We start from the raw sequence: 20,505 nt of genomic DNA, 5'->3' as shown, positions 1-20,505 counted from the left end.
ACACGTGCCTTCTAGTTTCAGCACAGGACAAAACAAGGTATTGAATCCCCCTGAGGCTGGAATTTCAGATGGTTGTGAGCTGCGTCATATGGATGCTGTGACTCAAACCTGGGTTCTCTGTAAAAGCAGCAAGTGCTTTTAACTGCCAAGCAGGCTATCTCTTTTATTCTAGCCATTCATTTTAAAGAAATGCTTTTCAATTTCTTTTTCTGGAACAATAACCTCAGAGCTTTAACATTAGCAAGGTTTTTTTTTCCTTTTTAACTTTGATTTTTCATTTTTTCTTTTCTTCCTTTTTTTGTTTTGTTGATGCTGTTTTGTTTTCTTTCCTTTTCTTTTCTTTTTCTAGACAGGATTTTTCTGTAGCTTTGGAGCCTGTATTGGATCAAGTTCTCGTAGACCAGACTGGCCTTGAACTCAGAGATTCCCAACTGCTGGGATTAAAGGTGTGGGACACAACCACCTGGCTTAACTTCAATTTTTGTTAAAAGTGTTCCACACATCTCAGGCTGGATTGAAACTCACCCTATAGCAAAAAGTCCTGATCTCTAGACTTCTACTTTCCAAGTGTTAAAATACTTGGAGGTTTTATGATATTGGTAACCAAACCCAGATTCTTGTGACTTAGACAGGAATTATTATCTAGGATGTATCCCCCACAATATTCACAAAATTTATAATCAGGTCTAGAAAATGACCAACAGTTAAGAGCACTTAGTGCTTTTGCAAAGGAGCCTTGTTTTGTTTATTACACCCACATGGTGGCTCACAGTTGTCTGTAACCCAGCTCCAGGGTAACTGACATCCTCTTCTGACCTCAGTAAGTACCAGGTGTGCATGTAGTACATATACATATAAGCAGGCAAAAGTCTCATAATCCCTTTTCCTTATCAGAAACTGATAACAAAACTTTGTTTCTATTTGTTTGTTTGTTTTCATCAGTAGCAAAAGTACAAATCTCTGATATGGACTTAAAAAAGCACAATTTGTATTGTGGCAAGCTGTCCACGCATCAATTTTTATTTATATAAATTCATAGCTGTTGTACTTCCTTCAAAATCAAAAACACTATACAGATGTGCTTAAATTTCATGGGCAATAAATAAATTCAATACTGTAAATTCTATTTATACTTCTATAATTAAGCTAATTTTTGAATTAAATATTCTTCATAATTAAACATGACAGTAAATAACAGAGATTCACAATTATTTTCTAAGGCTAATGTAATCTTAAGTTTTACAAAGTCTGATCATTAGCAAACGGGATGTAGAGTGTGCAGAATACCAATTAGTGATCTGTTCTGGAACCAGAGACACTGCGGTTGCAGGAAACTCCTGACACAGAAGGAGAAATACTGGGCATTCTTACCTGCCTGGAGGAAAACCTTAGGAGCAACAGAACCTGAATACCCTATTCTCCTGAACATGGATATAACCAGCTTGATGAATTATTGTATCTCAGAAGCCTTTCCAAGTAATTATATTATTTCTGTTTTAAACTGAAATTTGGCATGAAAAATGACAGCGAGTTGTGAAGTTGGAACGATTACCCCAGGAGGGGTTCCTGAGCACACACCCTAGCGGAAGTGCTTCTAGTTCTGAGGGAAGGAGAGTCAATTTTCTCTTAAGGTCACACTACAGCATATGGCTCCATACCCATTAGTATGGAGTATTCAGCACATTAACTGAAGCAGCTCTTTATAAAAAGAGGACAATAAGGTGGGAAGGGTTTGGGAGTAGGTTGGGAGGAGTTGAGGTAAATATGATCAAAATAGACAATACACATGCATGAAATTCATAAATGAATCATCGCAATATTGCATTTAATCAAAAAAATACTCCCCCATCACAAGTTTCCCTTAACATTCCTCTATCTCTGGTTTGCAAACTTTATCTGTTACTCTGATGAAATTTACTCCCCAAATCTGGAGATGTTCTACTCAGCATTAGCACTAGCACCCTTGTTGACAGTGCTCTCCTTTGTGCATCCCGCATCCGCTGTATTCCTCCGCGACTACCACCAAACACACACACACAGAGTGGATGCTCTCTCCAAACCACAGTCTTTTAGCAGCATAAACACGATGAAATGGAATACTGGTGTGCAGATCTAACTGCCTTACACCTCCTGCATAGCCTTGCATGCCTCACTCCTCAATTTTGTCTGTTCATAGCACCTCACGGCAACATGGATCCCTGTGTACGCCCTCATGATTACCTTCTGTATGCTGTAAATACCATTGGTTAATAAAGAATCTGCTTTGGCCTATTGCAGTGCAGAATAGGGCAGACAGGAATTCCAAGCAGATAGAGGAGGAGAGAGTAGGTGGAGCCAGAGCGGTATGTAGCGACAGGAGACAGACACCAGTAGGTCACAAACACATGGTGATACACAGATTAATAGAAATTGGTTAATTTAAGATATCAGAGCTAGCCAATATGACGTGTAAGCTAATAGGCCAAAGCTAATAGGCCAACCAATTTTGTAAGAACAGTTTCTGTGTGATTATTTCAGGTCTGGGAAGCCAGGAAATGAGTGAGCAGCCTCCAGCAACACCCTCAAACACTGTAAATTCCTTTCTATTTTAGACCTTACCATTGTTTTTTTTTTCTTCTATACCATTGGTTCTCAATTTCTTGATGTTATGACTCTTTAATACAGTTCCTCATGTTGTGGTGACCCTCATCCATAAAACTATTTTCACTACTACTTCATAATTATAATCTTGCTGCTGTTATGAATCATAATGCAAATATCTGTGCTTTCCAGTGGTCTTAGGTGACCTTTGTGAAAAGGTTGCTTGACCCCATAAGGGTTGTGACCCACGCTTTGAGAACTACTGTTCTATACCTCCTATTACTCACCTGTTCTTGTCAAAACTAAGTACTTTTGGTTTCTTTTCTACAAACAAATTAGCCAAAGTTTGTACTGAAATGTTTCATGATGGGTTAAATACTAGACTCTGTTGGCTGCGTGAAGCTGTAACTGCTTCCTCATCACTGTGGTTGGCTGTTGGCCCTACATATTGTTAGCACTATGACACTCTATGACTGCTCACCATTGCAACCTCAATAGCTGTTGGTACCATCAGACAGGAAGTTCTATGAGACTGCTCCTGTTTGCCAACGACTGTAGTATCAGAGCCTATGTCAGTCAGTACTATGACTCACAAAGGTATTTTTGATTTCTTTAATTGTTTACTTTTTTCCTCTGGTGGAGAAACATGATTAATTTTTTAAAGACAATCTTGTAAATTCACCATATTTTCATACTGTTCCTTCTTCCCAATCCCCATCTTACCCTATTGCTTGCCAGACAACATAGCTGTCTCAAGCCAACGGTGCCACCTGTTGGTCTTTCTCTGTGGTGCACGTCATACTACAGTTGCCATTGAGAGATGTTAGGTTCTGGTGCCTATCTCTTAGCCTTCGGCCTTAGGCAGAATCATAACTTTTTAATAAGCTTCTTTCTCATGTGCACACATATACACACACATACACACCACACATACACACACACAGAAAGAGAGAGAGAGAGAGAGAGAGAGAGAGAGAGAGAGAGAGAGAGAGAGAGAGAAAGAAAGAAAGAAAGAAAGAAAGAAAGAAAGAAAGAAAGCCTCTAACTTTCTTCTTTTACTTCCAGTATTGTTTAATCATTCAGGAAAATCCCTTCTACTTCTCTTCTTTTTAGTAATTCCTCTCTTCCTTCTCTTCCTCTTGCTTAATGTCTTACTTGTTTTTTAGTTGTTACATTTTCTGTCTTTAGTAATAAATGTATTCAATGTTCCACATTTTACCTTAAAATTTGTAGGATGAAACTTCCTAAGAGATACCTACCAAACTAAGATGCACACATTTTTTAAAAATTAACATGACTAATAAAATCTAAAACTCTAAAATATTTGAAATGATACTCTGAACTTCACCTATTTTAAGGGTAAACTTGGATAGTTTCAGTAAATATACAATCTAATGAGTCAATGGACAACCTGTTATTAATGATTGGACATCATAAGTTGTTGTACTATGCTCAGTGTAGTGATTTAATATGGGTTTAACAGGAAAAACATCAAAAATAAAAGGAAAATAAAATGCATATTTTTTGGTTTAGATTCATTACAACTATTTGTGCTTAGTATGCAAAATTATGATGGTAAATAAATAATAAGAGAATATAATAAATAACAAAATATTAATGTATGCAATTTAAGAATTTAAAGTTGGGCAGTGGTGGCTCATGACTTTAATCCCAGCACTTGTGAGGCAGAGGCAGGTGGATCTCTAGGAGTTCGAGACCAGCCCAGTCTATTGAGTGAGTTCCAGGACAGCCAGGGCTGTTACATAGGGAAACCCTATCTCAAATAAACAAAAACAAAAGCAAAAATAAAAACAAACAAAAACCAAAAAAAAAGAAGGTAAAGAGAAAAAATAATTTGGAGCTGTGTATAAATTTTTAAATTATATAGTTTATATGTAAAACTCAGTAAGTTAGATGCCCCTTTAAGTCAAAACTTCTTTAATCTCGATGGCTTATAAGTAAACTGTGGAAAACTGATAAAACAAAACATACATACACACATATTATATGGCATTATATATACATTATACTATATAATTATGTTATATTACTTATGCATAATTATATATATATAATTAGTGGTTATACAGCAAATAACTCAAATCCAAAAAGTAATTTATTAGAGTTATATCATGTGAGTAGATACTATTGGCTACTTTTGTGTGATATCATGCCATTTTGTGTTTATTGAAACTTAATATAACTTCAGTTGGAAACTTTAAATTTTAACAATAAGTTCACAATTCCATGAAGAAATTAATGATCAAAATCATTTTCATGTTTACAACATGAAAAATAAGAGATAATTTACATCTGAACATAATTATTTCTATAATTTCCATAAATTTGTGTTCACACAGTGTAACATCGTCTCTTGTAGGGAAGGGTGATTTTACCCACCAGTGAATTCTGGTAATCAAACGTTTAGTGGGATAGATTAGACTTCCATTCTATAAAACAATATACAGCTAAGATAGCAGAATCTTCATATTCCTGGAATATGAGAAAATTAAACAGAAAGTTTGGATATCCACTTTCACACTGAGAGAAACAGGGAAGGGCTATTTTAGTAAGTGCTATCCTGTATTAGTCAGAAGACTTGACTCTCAAGATTTTACAAACTACTCATTGTTTAGTTTTGTTTTCTTAGGATTGGGTTAGGTTTTTGTTTGCCTGTTGTTTGTTTTGGTTTGCTTTGGTTTTAAGACACTGTGTAATTATGTAGCCCTGATTGATCTGTTCTAGCTACCTCCTTCAGCTTTCTGAGCCCTGAGATTACAGACATACTTGGTCACACCCCTCTGAAGATTGAGTTATTGGTTTAAAAATTCATTTTGTTTTTATACAGAATCATTCTCTTTCTAGAGAACTCTAACTAAATGGCATTTGCCTTTCTTTGTTTCATATTTTGTACTATAAGAATGTTTGAGACACATGTTTTTTTTTCTGAATATAGGTGGTAAAAAGCAAACTCAATAAGCAAAGAAGAAGCCAAACTCAACTGTCTAAAGCATACATTCCTCAGGCAAGATGTCTATTCTGTGACTCTGGTTTGCACTGATCTCCTGCTATGCTGCTGGCCCATTTGTTCAAAAGTTGACAGGAAGTAAGAGCACAATTTGAATTGTGACAAATGAGTTTTGGAGGATATTTTTATCTCCCATATAGTATTTTTAAGTCAACTTAAAGAATATGGGGCATAACTATCCTGTTAGTCAATATTTCTAAATAAAGTACACTTGCATGGTAGTTATGGTAACGTGACATGTTCTTTTAGCTGTGTGGTAGTGGTGCACACCATTAATCCCACCACTCAGGAGACAGCGGCAAGCTTATTTCAGTGAAGTAGAGGGCACCTTGATCTACAAAAGCTATTTCCAGGACAGACTCCGAAGATACAGAGAAACCCTATCTCAAAAAACCAAATTAAACACACATACACGCACACACACACACACACACACACAGAGAGAGAGAGAGAGAGAGAGAGAGAGAGAGAGAGAGGGAGAGGGAGAGGGAGAGGGAGAGGGAGAGGGAGAGGGAGAGGGAGAGGGAGAGGGAGAGAGAGAGAGAGAGAGAGAGAGAGAGAGAGAGAGAGAGAAATAACATGTTCTTCTATATGACTAAGGTTTGAAACAAGATCCCAGGACATCATCCTTTATAAAACCATAATCTCTGTTATATATATATATATATATATATATATTGTTGTCCCAGATTTCTGTCCTACCAAGACCTGCAGCCTTTCAGTCCCAAAGAAACACACAGAGGTCTATGTTAATTATAAACTGATTCGCCCATTAGCTCAGGCTTTTTATTAACTAATTCCTATAACTTGCATTAGCCAATAATTCTTGTCTGTGTTAGCTACGTGGCTTGATACGTTTTTCGGTGAGGCAGTCACATCTTGATTGCTATATGTCTCTCTTCCTTTGTGTCTTCGTGACAACTACAGACTGAAACTTCCCTCTTCCCAGAATTCTCTTTGCCCCACCTCTATTTTCTGCCTGGTTGCCCCACCTATACTTCCTGCCTGGCTCCTGGCCAATCAGCATTTATTTAAAATACAAGTGACAGGTTATAGACTATTGTCCCATAGCAATGTATAAATAAACTATTGAATAATTACAGATTATTGAAATAGCAAGTACAAAATCAAGTGACCTGATGAGTAGATAAGAAGGTAAGTAGATAAGGTAGTATATACATTAGTTAGCTCAAGTAAGGCATTCCAGTATTTGTATATATTTTAAATTCTTAGGCTGTCTACAATAAATATATACAATTATTATATGTGAATCTTAAAAGAGATTAATCCAATAACTTAGTATTGTGCATTAACTAATGTAAAAATCAGTAACAGTAAATATACTTTGAAACATTATAGCATACATATTAAGTTAATATCTTCCTCATTTAATTAGAAAATACTAGGCCTTCAAAGTAAAATGGATAATAAAAACTTTAGAGAAGACTTTGGATTTTCTAAGGAAACAACAGAGCCTACATCATACCTTTTTTTCATCACAATTCTGCTTATCTGTGCTACAGTAATATATTAGACAAAGGTCTTTCTATTTAAATATTTATAGTATATTTGTATCACATTAGACTTTGCGCTAAATAAAACATACCTCAAAAATTCTTTTGAGGATTTAAATAGCAAGGCAATGAACAATTGCATTTTACAATGATATATTAACATATTAAAATAGACTATGTAATATATAACATTTCACATTATGATTATTGGATTACTTTTCATACTGTGAAGTTCTCATTGACAATGCAGAAAAATCATACGTTTTTCTACAAAGCAAGCACAGGTCAGGAAGAGGTTGAAGTGTGGAAATTATCCAGGTCTTCTTTTAGTAGAAGCATTTGAAACTTTTCAGGTTTCAAAATCCAAAAGGGCTTGAGAAGTCATTTCAGTCTTTCTCCCTTGCTCTGCTACTTAACATATCTACTACTCAACTGAAATAATGCTGCATAAATATTTAATTCCAAAGCTAAAACTGGTTTTCTAGCTTTACATTTCCAATACTTACATCAGCACTCATGTGCAAGATCCTCCACTTGTGTGATTATTCATACCATTAGTTTAGTAAGTATATCTTAGAGAGAAGAAAAAAATGAAGATTTTGGTTTCAAATGTCATGTCTATTTATCCAACAAAGACCTGTTCGAGCATTATTAGGTCCCATGTATCATTTCTAAAAGATTTATAGTTACATCCATTTTATAGAATTCCTTAGTTTTCATTTGTAATTCTTAAGATATGACCATTTTAACTTCTCTTGGTTTCATTTTATTTTAGACATGTTTTACAATAATTAAAGTGATTTATTTTATGTGTATGAATGCTTTGTCTACATGTATGGATGTGCACCACATGAATGACTGGTACACACAGATGCCAAAAGAGGGTGTCAGAACCCCTGGAACTTTTGTTTGGAGGGTTGTGAGAGTTCGTGTAGGTGCTGGGAACCGAACACTAATCCCCTGCAGGAGCAGCAAGTGCTCTCAGCTATTTTATCAGCCATCTCTTCAAGCCATATAAGTACATGTATATATGTATATGTGTGTGTACACACATATACATATATGCATGTGTATATGTATATAATATGTGTGTCATATAATGCATGATGTATATTATATATTTCAATGATTGGTTTTATAATATTTTGAGTAAAGAGTTGTGAAGCAGCATAACGATTTAATATTGCCAGAGTTATTGTCCTTAGACTAAAACATGTTCACCTGTGGAGAAATGACAGGTAGAAATTGGTGTGTGGGTGGAGGTGGATGGAAGGTCATGTTGATGGCTTTGGATATAACTGAGCAGATATGATCTTCCTGCTTGATGCTACAGTGAAAGGAGTGGTAACTAGTCTGATTGAGGATAGAACAGATATAAACATTTTCTCTAAACATATTATCTTATTTATCAAATCATGAAAGTATAATGGTTTATTTTGAATGTTAAATGTTTTGGAGAAATCATCATAAGAAAACAAGAGAATGATTAAATACAAAAATATTTTGTTCATGTATCAAAGGATAGTAAGAACAATAATTATGTATTATGTAGATATATGTATGTGGATACATATATATCTTGCCCCCTTTAGAATATTGTTTTTCCTAGTAATTTTTAATAGACATTGCATCTAAGAACTTTGCACATATTATTTGTTTTTAGAAAGGAAGAGAAAATAATAAAACTATTCAAATCACAAGGTTTTATATATCCCAAGATCATTTTTTACTTATTACAGCAATATGTATCACATTACTTGTAGTAAGTCTAATCAATGAATTTCATTACAAAGCTACCTATAATTTAGTGTACTTAAGTTATAAATGCGGCATCATTTAACTGCTGACAAACTAGTCTCATTGATAGAAAGAGCTTGAGTTGAAAGAAGATCTTAAAAAGTTTATTGTTTTATTTTTTCAAGTACCACAAACTAATAAGCAAAACATATGAATTAGATAAAATACTTCATTAAGTTACTTTTATTGGGTGAGTCAATGTGATATGATTACATTTCAGAGACATTTAATTCCCCATCACAGAAAATCACATTGATGTTTGGTTATATTTTCTCTTCTAGTGATGTAGCCATTCAAAGTATTTTATTCCTATCAAAGCAGAGATAATGTGAAGTTAAAACTAACGTCATTTTCATCAAAGCTAATCATAAATTTTATTTTCTTAAGGGTTTCTTGGAGTGATCACTTTGCAGGTCTCTAAAGGAAACTCTTAAAAGTACTCTTGGGTCTTGGGTCCTAATTAGAAAGAGTCCCATCTAACCTTAAATCATTGGTGGAATAATAGGGAGTAGAAACCAAAACACCCACATTTGGTTCACAAAGCTTTGCATTGAACACTGATATTTTAGGAAGGTGTTTCATAATGTCTAAAGTATAATGGGCCGTTCATTACTTAGATGGCCAGCCCTACAGTAGTGTGCACCCATTTGTATAACTCATGTAAATGCTTAAATACTCCCTTTCAAACGACATAAAACTTGAATCGCTACATAAACTAGCAAATGATAGTTGCTCGCTATCTTCTCCATGGTTCCCTTTTATTGGTTAAAAAAAGGTAGGTGAACATCACAGATGCAAAGTGTTTGCTGTTGAGAATGTGTGTTTACAGGTGTGGAATACCCTGAGGACGGGTAGAGCTGATCCTCGGCTGCAGGTGCAGGCTTTAATAAACAGGACTTATCTCTCCTTTATCATGCCTCCGGATTACCTCAATTCACATTAAGTATCACTTGTGCATAAAATATATACAGTGTACTATATTTATTTAGACATACATGTGACTAAATCTTTCATGAATAAAACCTAAAATGCATTCACGTGAGAAAATGGGGTGGTTTAATTTAAATATTTTAGGAGCGCTAGAATACTAATAAACATCTGGGAGAACAGATAAAACTGGATAAATGTTTAGCCTTGTTATGAGTAACACACTAGCACACGATTAGGTTTATAATGGTTGTAATTTAACAAAACTGTTGTATGAAATATTTTGTTTAACATTCATTAGAAACTGTTAATGCACTTGTGTTTTTCATGGGCTAATTTTTTTTTTTGCAGCAGACGCACATTATTAGTATAATACAAATATGCTAAAAAGCAAACAGTTTGGTGTTAAAATGCTTTAAGTAGGATTGTGAAAAGAAATTTTACACCAATCTTCATTTTTTTCCATTTTTACAGGGAAATTTTTACCACAAATTCCATATTTTAATGATATTATACCAACTCTATTTTTTAAACTCATTTTGTCACTGTTTTGTAACAGAAACACTGTAAATATTATAGATGTGGTAAACTATTATACTTGTTTTCTTATAAATGAAATGATCTGTGCCAACACTGACAAAATGAATTAATGTGTTGCTAAGGCAACAGCCACATTACATGCCTTCTCTTTCACAGTAGGCAGCAGAGCATATGGTTTTCTCTTAATGGAACGCTAGCTTCTCATTAACATACCAGTAGCGGTGTCAGAACTTACAAACCAGCATAACAGAGAGATGGAAAAACTTATAAATGAGACCCTTTCTGTACTATTGAGAGGGAAATGACTGATGTTCTAAGGTACAATATTTAGCTAATACTGTGCCCTTTTTCTGCACCTTCTTTCCACAAAAAAACTTTTTTCTTGTAATAAATATAAATATTGAAATACAAATAATTTTTACTCTGCATCTAAGAGTGATTGGCACCCTGATTTTGATAAGTCTTCCTTTAAATAATATTGCGTTGTATTTTTGTTCCCAGTATGTTTAGAAACAGCTGTATTTTCAGCGTCCTGTTGCAACACAGTGAAACACATTAGGAATAAAGCAAATTCTTGTGTCTGTTTTTCTGAGAAAAATCCCATCAGGTAAGCAAAAATGAAGATGAGAAGGGAATGGTTCATCTTCTGGAGGCTGAAAATGTCTGGTCCAGGCACAGAGTGGGACTCCAAGAGTCCGTGGCTGCTAGTACCAGGGCGGGAAGACAGTATTGTGTGGTTCTTGTGTCTTTGTATCTTAGGTTGTATTTAGCTGTCTCATAATAATGGCAGTGGCATGAATTGTTGGCTTCTTTTTGTCTTTAAGCTTCCTCTCACTGAGAATTCATCTGTTTTGTAGAAGAGATATCAGTTGTCATGTTTGGGGAGATACATTCAAAAATTTGAAACTTCCATACAGCTTAGATATTATACTTAGATAGACATGATCATGGCAAGTGAATTGGCCTCATGTTCCAGGAATTCCATAGCTGAAGTGGGTTTATCATGTGTCTTTTTTTTAATTTTCATTACATTTACCTATAACACACAAAAGTGAAATATTAAAGCCCTGGAGGCATGGCCTGTTTCCTAAGGATATCAAAAAGAATGCTTGTGTGTTGCTGTCCTGATAAAGACTCTTGAAAGAAGAAAACAACTGGGCTAAACTTCAGTCCAATGATTTGAATGTCTATATTAGTTACATTAATTGGATGAGAAATTTTCCTTCTATGAGTCTAGTTTTTTACATGGTTCATTCTGTAATTTGCAGATGTCCTCCTTAAGTTGACCGATCATGATGGATGGCAATAACATCTTTTAAAGGAATAAGTAAGGAATGTATTAAATACAAATAATAAAATAATTTTAACCATAAAATATAAATAAGAAGTCAATCATTAATATCTTAAACTAAACTATTTCCATTTATGTCACCATTTAAAATTATTTTCCTTCCCTTGAATTTTGATGATCAACCAATTCTAGATTACTGTGATTTAACCTTTTTCTATGATAATTGATGTATAAAACAAATAAACAAATAAAAAAGCTGAGTACAGAGGTATCATCATCAGCCTGACCTTCTGGGACATGAAGCCAAGGGTTTAAAAACCTAAAATTCACTTATTTTCTTTTTGCAAAAAAAGAAAGCCACCCTGTTCACAGAGGGCCATTTTTCCCCATCAGCAAGGTTTGTTTCCTAATCTTTCCCCTATTTCCCTTGCTTCAAGATGTCTCACTATTTCCAACACGGCAGCATTATTGTTGTTTATTCAGGCTCAATATAGGTAATATAAACAATTAATTTAAAGGATCCTTATCACTCACACTTTTTGAGTACCAAGTATCAAAATAACAATAGCCAATACTGGAAGTTTGAGAATGTCAATGAATCCAGATTTGGTAAACAACCGTCTTCCCCCAGAATCCACAAGAAACGAAAAGAGCTACAAGCAATAATAGGTAACTTGTCATATCTCTTTTCAAAACCCGATGAAAATGAACCAAAAGTCCCCGCCTCTCAGGATTTGAAACCACTGAGACGGCGCCATCTCCACATTCAAGTGTTAGAATTGTCAGCACCCACCTTAAGTCTAGGAAACCAAGACTGATACTCGGCTTCAGACAGTACCAGGGCAAGGTGTCACACATCTGGTCATCTTAGGGAGGCTGCCAGGGCTTCTACTTTGGCTTCTTGGTGTCTTCTGTGAAGGAAGCCAATTAAGATCACAAGATAGGGGCTGGTAATAATAAACTTCTAATAATGCTCCTGACTGAAAAGAGGTAATTAAAATGTGAATACAGATGACCCCAGCTTCTGTCAGTTCAGTAGAGTTATTACACTGACAGTGTCCATGTTTTGTTTTTTAAAAAGGAATAAATGCTGTAATCAGTTGAATATAGAAAGGATTGCGTTGAAAATTCACATCAGGTTTGGTTCTGCTGTAGTCCCAATAGAATTCAGATAACTACTGCCTCTTACACAACTAATCTTCACTGTTTTGGTGATTCTCTGAAACAGCCCCATCTCCCCACTCAAGGGTTTCTGTCTGTGTTACACGACCTGTCTCCAGTTGCAGCCCCAACAAGGGCTCTTGGGTTGGACTTCACTAGGACTGTCTTAGCATCCTTGTGAGCTTTGGGAAAGCTAAGACTGTTTTGAAAAGATGACAATTAATTGGAGAGCAAAGGAAAGCAGTCCTCTTATCACTTGATCTGGTCATGGACATAAGTGCTTCACACTTTTTCTCTCCCCCACCCTGCTGCCCAAAGCTTTCCTGCCCACCTGCTCTGCTTGGCTCATCAATTTTCTGGGGGCTGGCTTAGTTCCTTTAAGCTTATCCACTGAGAGGTGGTGATAGCTCCCTAAAAAAAGAGATAGAGAAAGAGAGAAACAGCAACAACAGAGCCTTTATCTTGATCACACTGTTTGTTTTTGCATTGATGTCTGTAATAAAACAAAGAGGATTTAATCGTGTTAAACAAAAGCCTGTTGGTATCCAGAGGAAACTCATTTAACTTGCTCCAAGTCTGGGAGTTTCAGGTTTCCTGTCTTCCTCTTTGCCGATCCACCAGGCTGAGTTTCTTACCTGGGGCTTAAAATTGTGAGGTGTGAAACTCTTCTTTTGTTTTGACAGGTGCTCTTTGCTAAACATCAGCCTAGCCTTCCATGGTGATAATACACCGAAGGAGAAAGAACTTCAGAGGACCTAATGACGGCAGTTACTCAACTTCTGCTTTAATGGGGTTTATTAGCTTCCCTCCTTGGAGTTCTTTAGTATAAAGTGGGAAAACAAATTGGGCTGATGGAATGAGAGTGTGAAAAGATAGCAGCTCAGAGAAGGCCCCTGATCTATTTCCATCCCTGGATGCCAAGAAGGAAGGAAAGGTGGGGAAAATGAGTCTGAAGCAGCATCTTGAGTGAGGAGTGAACTGGCAGAGACAGCCCCCTGGGACTTGTGGGAATAAATCAAAGAAGGAACAACTTGAAATTTGGTCAATGAGTCCTGGACAAGAGTCTAACTTTACAGCCCTTGTCAGAAGAGTGGAAGATGATAAACCAATAGTACATTTCTCATTTCTTCAGGAAAAGGGCTCCTGTGAACGGGAAAGAAACCCAGAGGTTCCCATCAGTGGCTTGAACACACCTTGTTTGATCATTCCTTAATAGGGACTATGGAAAGGTCATCTTGAATCGAAGGAATTATGTCCTTGATGATCTCTACTTGCTATTATATTTCTCCCTGTGCCTCCTACCTTCAACCTTTGCCTTGGGCATGCTCTGTTGAGGAGAAGAAAATCCTCTGGAGACATGCTGAGGGTTGGAAGAAACTCCAGAGTAAAAACAGCTGAAGTGTGTTTCCAAGAGGTGAAAGGATCGAGCTGTTTGGAGCATTGTCATCAACCCAGAGAGTTCCAGTGTTCCTCACTAACAGAAAAAGAACCCTGCAAATAAGATGGCCTAGTGGGTAAAAACTCCTGCCCAAATCTGAAAACCTGACATCAATCCCTGGAGCCCATACAATGGAAGAAGAAAACCAGCTCCCACAAGTTGTCCTCTGACCTCTACAAATGTGAAAATAAGCACTCTCACACATAAGCACATGGGAACTCAGGCCCGTGTATATGTGAACTCTATCACACAGCATAGACAGACAGACAGACACATAGATACATACATAGATACATACATACATAGATACATACATACATACATAAAATCATTAAATAAATTTAAATGGAAAAGTGCTATCTCTTTTTTACTTTGACTTTATACACTCTATAAAAGTTATTTTTTCTCAAGCACTGCTGAGAGAAATAAGTATGGATTTCTCCCAGATAAAGTTTAGTAGTTAATCTCCCAGATTATTATTATCAGAGATGCCCAGTTCACCCAAATGATTGTGAGATGAAGCTGTTTATACAGCAAATTCTCATCTTTTACATGTATGCACAGTAGCAACCAGAGGAGAGCAGTTATACTAATTAATGTAGAATTCTCCCAACACCCTAGAAGTTGTAATGTTCGCTTTTATTACCTGAACCTCTTTGGAGCTTTCTGTGTGTATATTTCATACAGTATTGACTGCTTTTTCCCAAGAGATTTCAAAAAAAGCTAGTTTCTTCCTTTTTCAGAAAGGGCTTTACCTCCACCCGAACTGGACCTCCTCACATAACCATTCTAATTTCTGCCCCACCCCACCCAGTCTGCTTGACCCTTCTCTCTTCTCAGTCAAGGTCTTAGTACAAATGAAGTTTTCTATAATCACAGTGTGAAGTCTAGAAGAATCAGACCTAGAAGGATCTACCTAGGAGTCAGAGGGAAGAAAACAAGGACTTTGCATTTCCTTTGTGTATCTACTACTTGTCAAGGCTTGGTCCCATCTTCTTTCTCCTTTCACCCTCTAGATGCCTCCTCTCTGGAGCTGCTGTTTGGACTTGAGTGCCTTGAAAGGCAGTCTCTTGCTGCCTCCTCATGCCTGGAGTTTTAGCTCTGAGAAGAAAAGCACCGTGAGGCCTAAGAAGTTCTTACACCAAAGGTTGATTTGTTTATTATGGTTCCTTGAAATGCTAATTTTAAAATAACACCTTTATAAAAACATAAGGACCATTTCTTCAGAGATTGAGGCAGATTAGAAAACATAGGTTGGAAAAGAAACTAGCATTAGTCTACTTTTTCAGAGGTAAGTAACTCTTCGGCAAATTGTAAATCTGATTTCTTAAGTCCAATGACTGGTATTAAGAAAAGAAGACAAAGGAAAAATAAATAAGAAAAAACAGAAGGCTCAACTTTCTCACTAGTAATATTCTCATCAGAGTAGCTCCGTCTATTCACATGATCTTATTTACCTTAAAATTAGCAGATAACTCGTGATAGCAAAGGGGAAGAGAGCATCCAAATACCAGCTACCGAACTGGAAAAATTCAAATTCATTGTGGCAAGCAGCTTCAGCAGCAACTTAATACTGAAGTTTTCAATTTCAATTATTAAAAATATCCCAGCAGTGTAACACCTAATACCTGTGGCAATAAGGCATTTAATTTAGATCAGTATGGTTTCTCTAAAGCCCTTTCTTTTTAAATATATCAAATTCATATATTAAAATATAAAATATATGAATTGAACCATTTTGTGCCTTTCAATGCAGTCATGTTTTATAGCCTTCTTTTCATGGGGACTTAGTTTCGTAGTGCTAATTAGAGCTAGTTGGGTATTTAAAGAATGAAGAGCAATGAAGAAAAAGATTTCAGTGTTTTCTCCAAAAATAAAAGTTATCTGGTTAGAGAAGATGGAGTCTGATCCCAAGCTTTTCTTTCTTTTTCTGTTTTTTTTTTTTTTTTATCTTGTGTGTTCAGATACTGGAGCCCCCAATGCTCAGGCCTTGCAGAGGGCTGTGATGTGTTAATGTAGGACACACAAATTATTTTGTTAGGCTGCCATCTGCTGGAGTCAGGAAACCAGGGCTTGAACATTAGAAGTTACTTGATTTGCATAACTTTTTATCTTTTCTCTTTTTCAGTTAAAGTGCAAGCTATTTTCAAATAACCATGTAATTTATTTTTCTTAAGTAGTCTAGTAAGATAATATGAAATGTAGCTTTCACTGTAACTTAGAAAAATAGAGATGCGAGGAGAGTTTTGACTCACTGGCTTGTGACCTCTTTTAGATTCTTTTAGTTCTTAGTTTCTGTGTTTTCCTTAACCTTAAAAAAAAAAAAGCTGCTGAATTCCCCCTGTAGGAAAAGCCAGTCATGTTTTTATATTCACAATAACAGGAACTCCAGTACACAAAGGCTGTCTTATTAGTGCTAAACTCATTTTCTTTGCAATAGCTAAAATAGAGGCACAATTTGCTGCTTCTCACTGAAGCAAGCTCATTTGCATAGTTCACAGCACTCATGGTCAGTTTTGATGCTTTCTTCTTGTTAACTTCTGTAAGAACTTAGGGAAAGGGATTACTCTCATCCTTCCATTTATCTTTATCACTTCCTAGCTGTGTGGCCTTGACCAAGTAACTCTGCTCCCTCTGGCTTTCCCCTCATCTGTAAATTGCAGATGATCATCCTCACCTCAGTTTATCCTGAGTTTTAAACCCCTGTACAAAAGCCCTTGGAAGAGTACCTGTAACATGACAGACACACAGTACTAGTTAGGTGTTTTGTTGTAATTTCTCCACTATATGTTATAGTAATAAAATACCTGAAACAAGCTAGCCTTACTGTTTATTTCACAGCTTCAGCTATTCAAAACCATGAGCAGGCATCATCTAAGCTCCGGTGGGGACTTTCTTGGCTGTGTCACATCATGATAGGGGCACAGACATGTGGTTATTGCAAACAGCAAGCCCAAGAGAGACTGGAGTTATACAGTTACTTCCTAGGAACACAGGCATTTGATCTAAAGATTTCTCACTGGTCCCTACTTCTGAAAGTTTCCATTACCTTCCATACAATTACCCTGGGTGATGTGGGATTCCCCTCTGTATGCTGTGATTGCAATTAATGAATTAAAAAAAAAAACTGTCTTGGCCTGATAGGGTAGAACAGAGCTAGGCAGGGAGAACAAACTGAATGCTGGGAGGAAGAAGGACAGAATCAGAGAATAAGCCATGTAGCTTCATCAGAGACAGGTGCCAGAACTTTAGCCTGTAAACCACAGCCACATGGCGATACACAGATTACCAGAAATGGGTTAAATTAAGATGTAAGAGTTAGCCAATTAGAGCTAGAGCTAATGGGCCAAGCAGTGATTTAAAAAATATGGTTTCTGTGTGATTGTTTTGGGACTGAGCAGCCAGGAACCAACAAGCAGCCTCCCACTACATCCTGGGGACTAAGCTTTCAAGGAGTGAATCTTTTGAGGGAGCACACTCAGACACAGTGTCTTTGTTGGAGAACGTCAAAGAACACAGCTTAATATCAATTAGAGAATATAGTTTTATAGTAACTATGGAAATTCTTAATTTATTTCTGATTTGAGGGGATATAAAATATGTACATATGTTTGCAGTTAGGGAAAAGGGGGCAGAATCATTGTTTTCTTTCCCTCTGTGGTGGTTTGAATGGTAAATCCACCAGTAGTCTCAGACATTCAGATACTTGTTTCCCAGTTGGTGGCATCATTGGGTGGCTTAGGAGGCATGACCATGTTGAAGGAAGTATGCCATTCTCAGAAGGAAGGTTCTGAGAGTTTAAAGACTTACACCATTTATGGTTCTTCCTTTCTGCTTCATCCTTGTGATTCAAGATGTTGGCTCCATGCTTCTACCTCCATGCCTTTTCTCTGCCATCATGGACTCTAACCCTCCAATAAACCCAAATAAATTCTTTCTTCAATATGTCGTCAGGGTATTTCATCATACCCATAGAAAATAACATATTTTCCTACCTCCAATGAAGCTTAACAGGCTTGAGATTTACCCTAAAACATCCTTTCATAGTCTGATGTCTTTTCCACCTTCATTTCTAGGCATAATGAGATTTCCAGATGCCAGAAAAAAAAACATATTCCATGCTACAGAACTCTGCCTGTCCTTCCTAGTAGCAACAATCTAATAAATATAACAAAACAGATATTGTTGGTGGAGTTATATTTCGGTGAATTTTTTTTACTTTCTATGTTGGCAAGAATGAATATCTTCCTCTCTATAATGACAATGGTTGTAAGAGGTATAAGCAAAATAACTCATTCAATAATAGGTCCTTAGCAAACCAAGCAGAGTTTCTCAACCTCATTGGATTTAATCAGTTATGTGTTTTTACTCAAGTTTTCTTGATTCTGTTGAGGGTGTCAAAAACGAAACCAAGAAAAGTAGGGACTCAAAAGCTGGGATTCAAAAAGAGAGAACCATCACTTCTTCTGCCTCTAGAAGCTATAAGTAAAAGCAATTAGAAAAAATCATGGGAAACTCTTTGACAGAAGTCTTAGCCTTCCTCAAGAGCCTTCAGTCAGCATACATTGTCTATAAGGCAGAGCCTGGAAAATAACAAAATTGCTTCCCACCTTCCTTCTTGCTTTTGCTGTTTCTTTCCTGTGACTGAAGCCAGAGGATTAAATCCACACGGCTTGGCCTTCTGAAATACATGTTGAGGGGCAGCAGCCGAGCAGGTCTGTAAAGACAAATGGAAAATGTCCAGCGCCGATTTTGATTACAACTTTTAAATTACCGTCATGGTTCTGCCTCTAATTTTCTTCTAAGTGCAGAATGTTCTTTCAAATAATTGGTGGTTTCTGTGCTGCACATTGGGTGACACCTGTTGGAAATCATGGCTTATTTTAATAAACCTAAGTCTTTTCAACAAATATTAACATTCTGCATACTTGGAGGCCCTCTGCTACCAAAATTGGGCATTTGGCAGATCTAATATGAATGAATAAACTGATTCCAGATTGTGCCTCTGAGGTTTATGCGAGGACCTTTTAAAGGAAGGCGTATTTATATAGCTCTGTGAGTGGAAGAAGAACGGTCACCAGTCAGGTCCATCATGTCTGTGCATCTCCTGGGGTGACTCAGATTCTGTCATGGCTTTATGCTGTAGCTCCCAGCCTACGTAGCCAGTCACAGGAACTTCATATACAAACAGAGCACAGGGTATGGAGGTCCTATGGAACTTTTAAGAAGGCAACCTTCATTTTACACGTAGAGTAGCAATCATTAAAAGTAAGCATATTACTGATATTGACTGTTGTTTCAACATTCTTCTGACTTCATTGCTGTACTAGCCGTCCCCAAAAGTCTTACTAGAATTTTCCTTGAGATGTTTTTAAATATGTGCCATCATATGAATTTCTGTTTTCATTCCTTTGCAACTGAGATATGTTTCCCAATAGATAAATTAATTTCCATAGCAACTTGGTACTGTCTAGTACCCTACGTTTTGCACCCTCTGCTACCAATAAATATTACACTGATCATGTGGTACTTAATTCCAGTCATATGATCATGTTGTAAAAGGGTCAACAAGAGTGATTACCTGCTAGATTTGTAATACAAAGGTATTAAGAACAAGAATGTGTTACATTTGGCGTTTTAAATTTCCCCTTATAATGTTTGACTTTTTAATTGGAATAATACAATATTCTTTGTAGTATGATTATGATTCCTTTAAAAATAAAAAAATAACATAAATACATTCATCCAAAAAGGACATGACATATATCAATTAAAGATCTCTTGCATTGTTTGAGGAAGGCCCACTTGTTTATCCTGCTGCCCAGTGTGCAGCCGCCCTGCTAGCTTAGCCCCAAAATAACCACACAGAAACTGTATTCATTAAATTACTGCTTGGCCCATTAGCTTTAACTTCTTATTGACTAACTCTTACATCTTAGTTTAACCCATTTCTAATATTCTTTATATCAACACATGGCAGTGGCTTACTGGCAAAAATTCAACATGTCTGACTCTGGTCTCTCCATGGCATCTCTTTGGCTCTGCCCTTCTTTCTCCCAGCCTTCAGTTCTGTCTTCCCTGCCTACCTAAGTTCTGCATCAACAGGCCAAGGCAGTTTCTTTATTCATTAATGGTAATGAAAGCACATAGAAGGGACTCCCACATCATGGCATGAAACGACTGATGGACAAGCAACACTCACATGAATGCTAGAAGGCCCAGCAGGTTC

The sequence above is a fragment of the Microtus pennsylvanicus genome, chromosome 14 (genome assembly GCF_037038515.1).
Source record: "Microtus pennsylvanicus isolate mMicPen1 chromosome 14, mMicPen1.hap1, whole genome shotgun sequence".
Lineage (NCBI taxonomy): Eukaryota > Metazoa > Chordata > Mammalia > Rodentia > Cricetidae > Microtus > Microtus pennsylvanicus.
The sequence above is the reverse complement of the archived record's forward strand: the minus strand, read 5'-3'. Positions refer to the sequence as shown.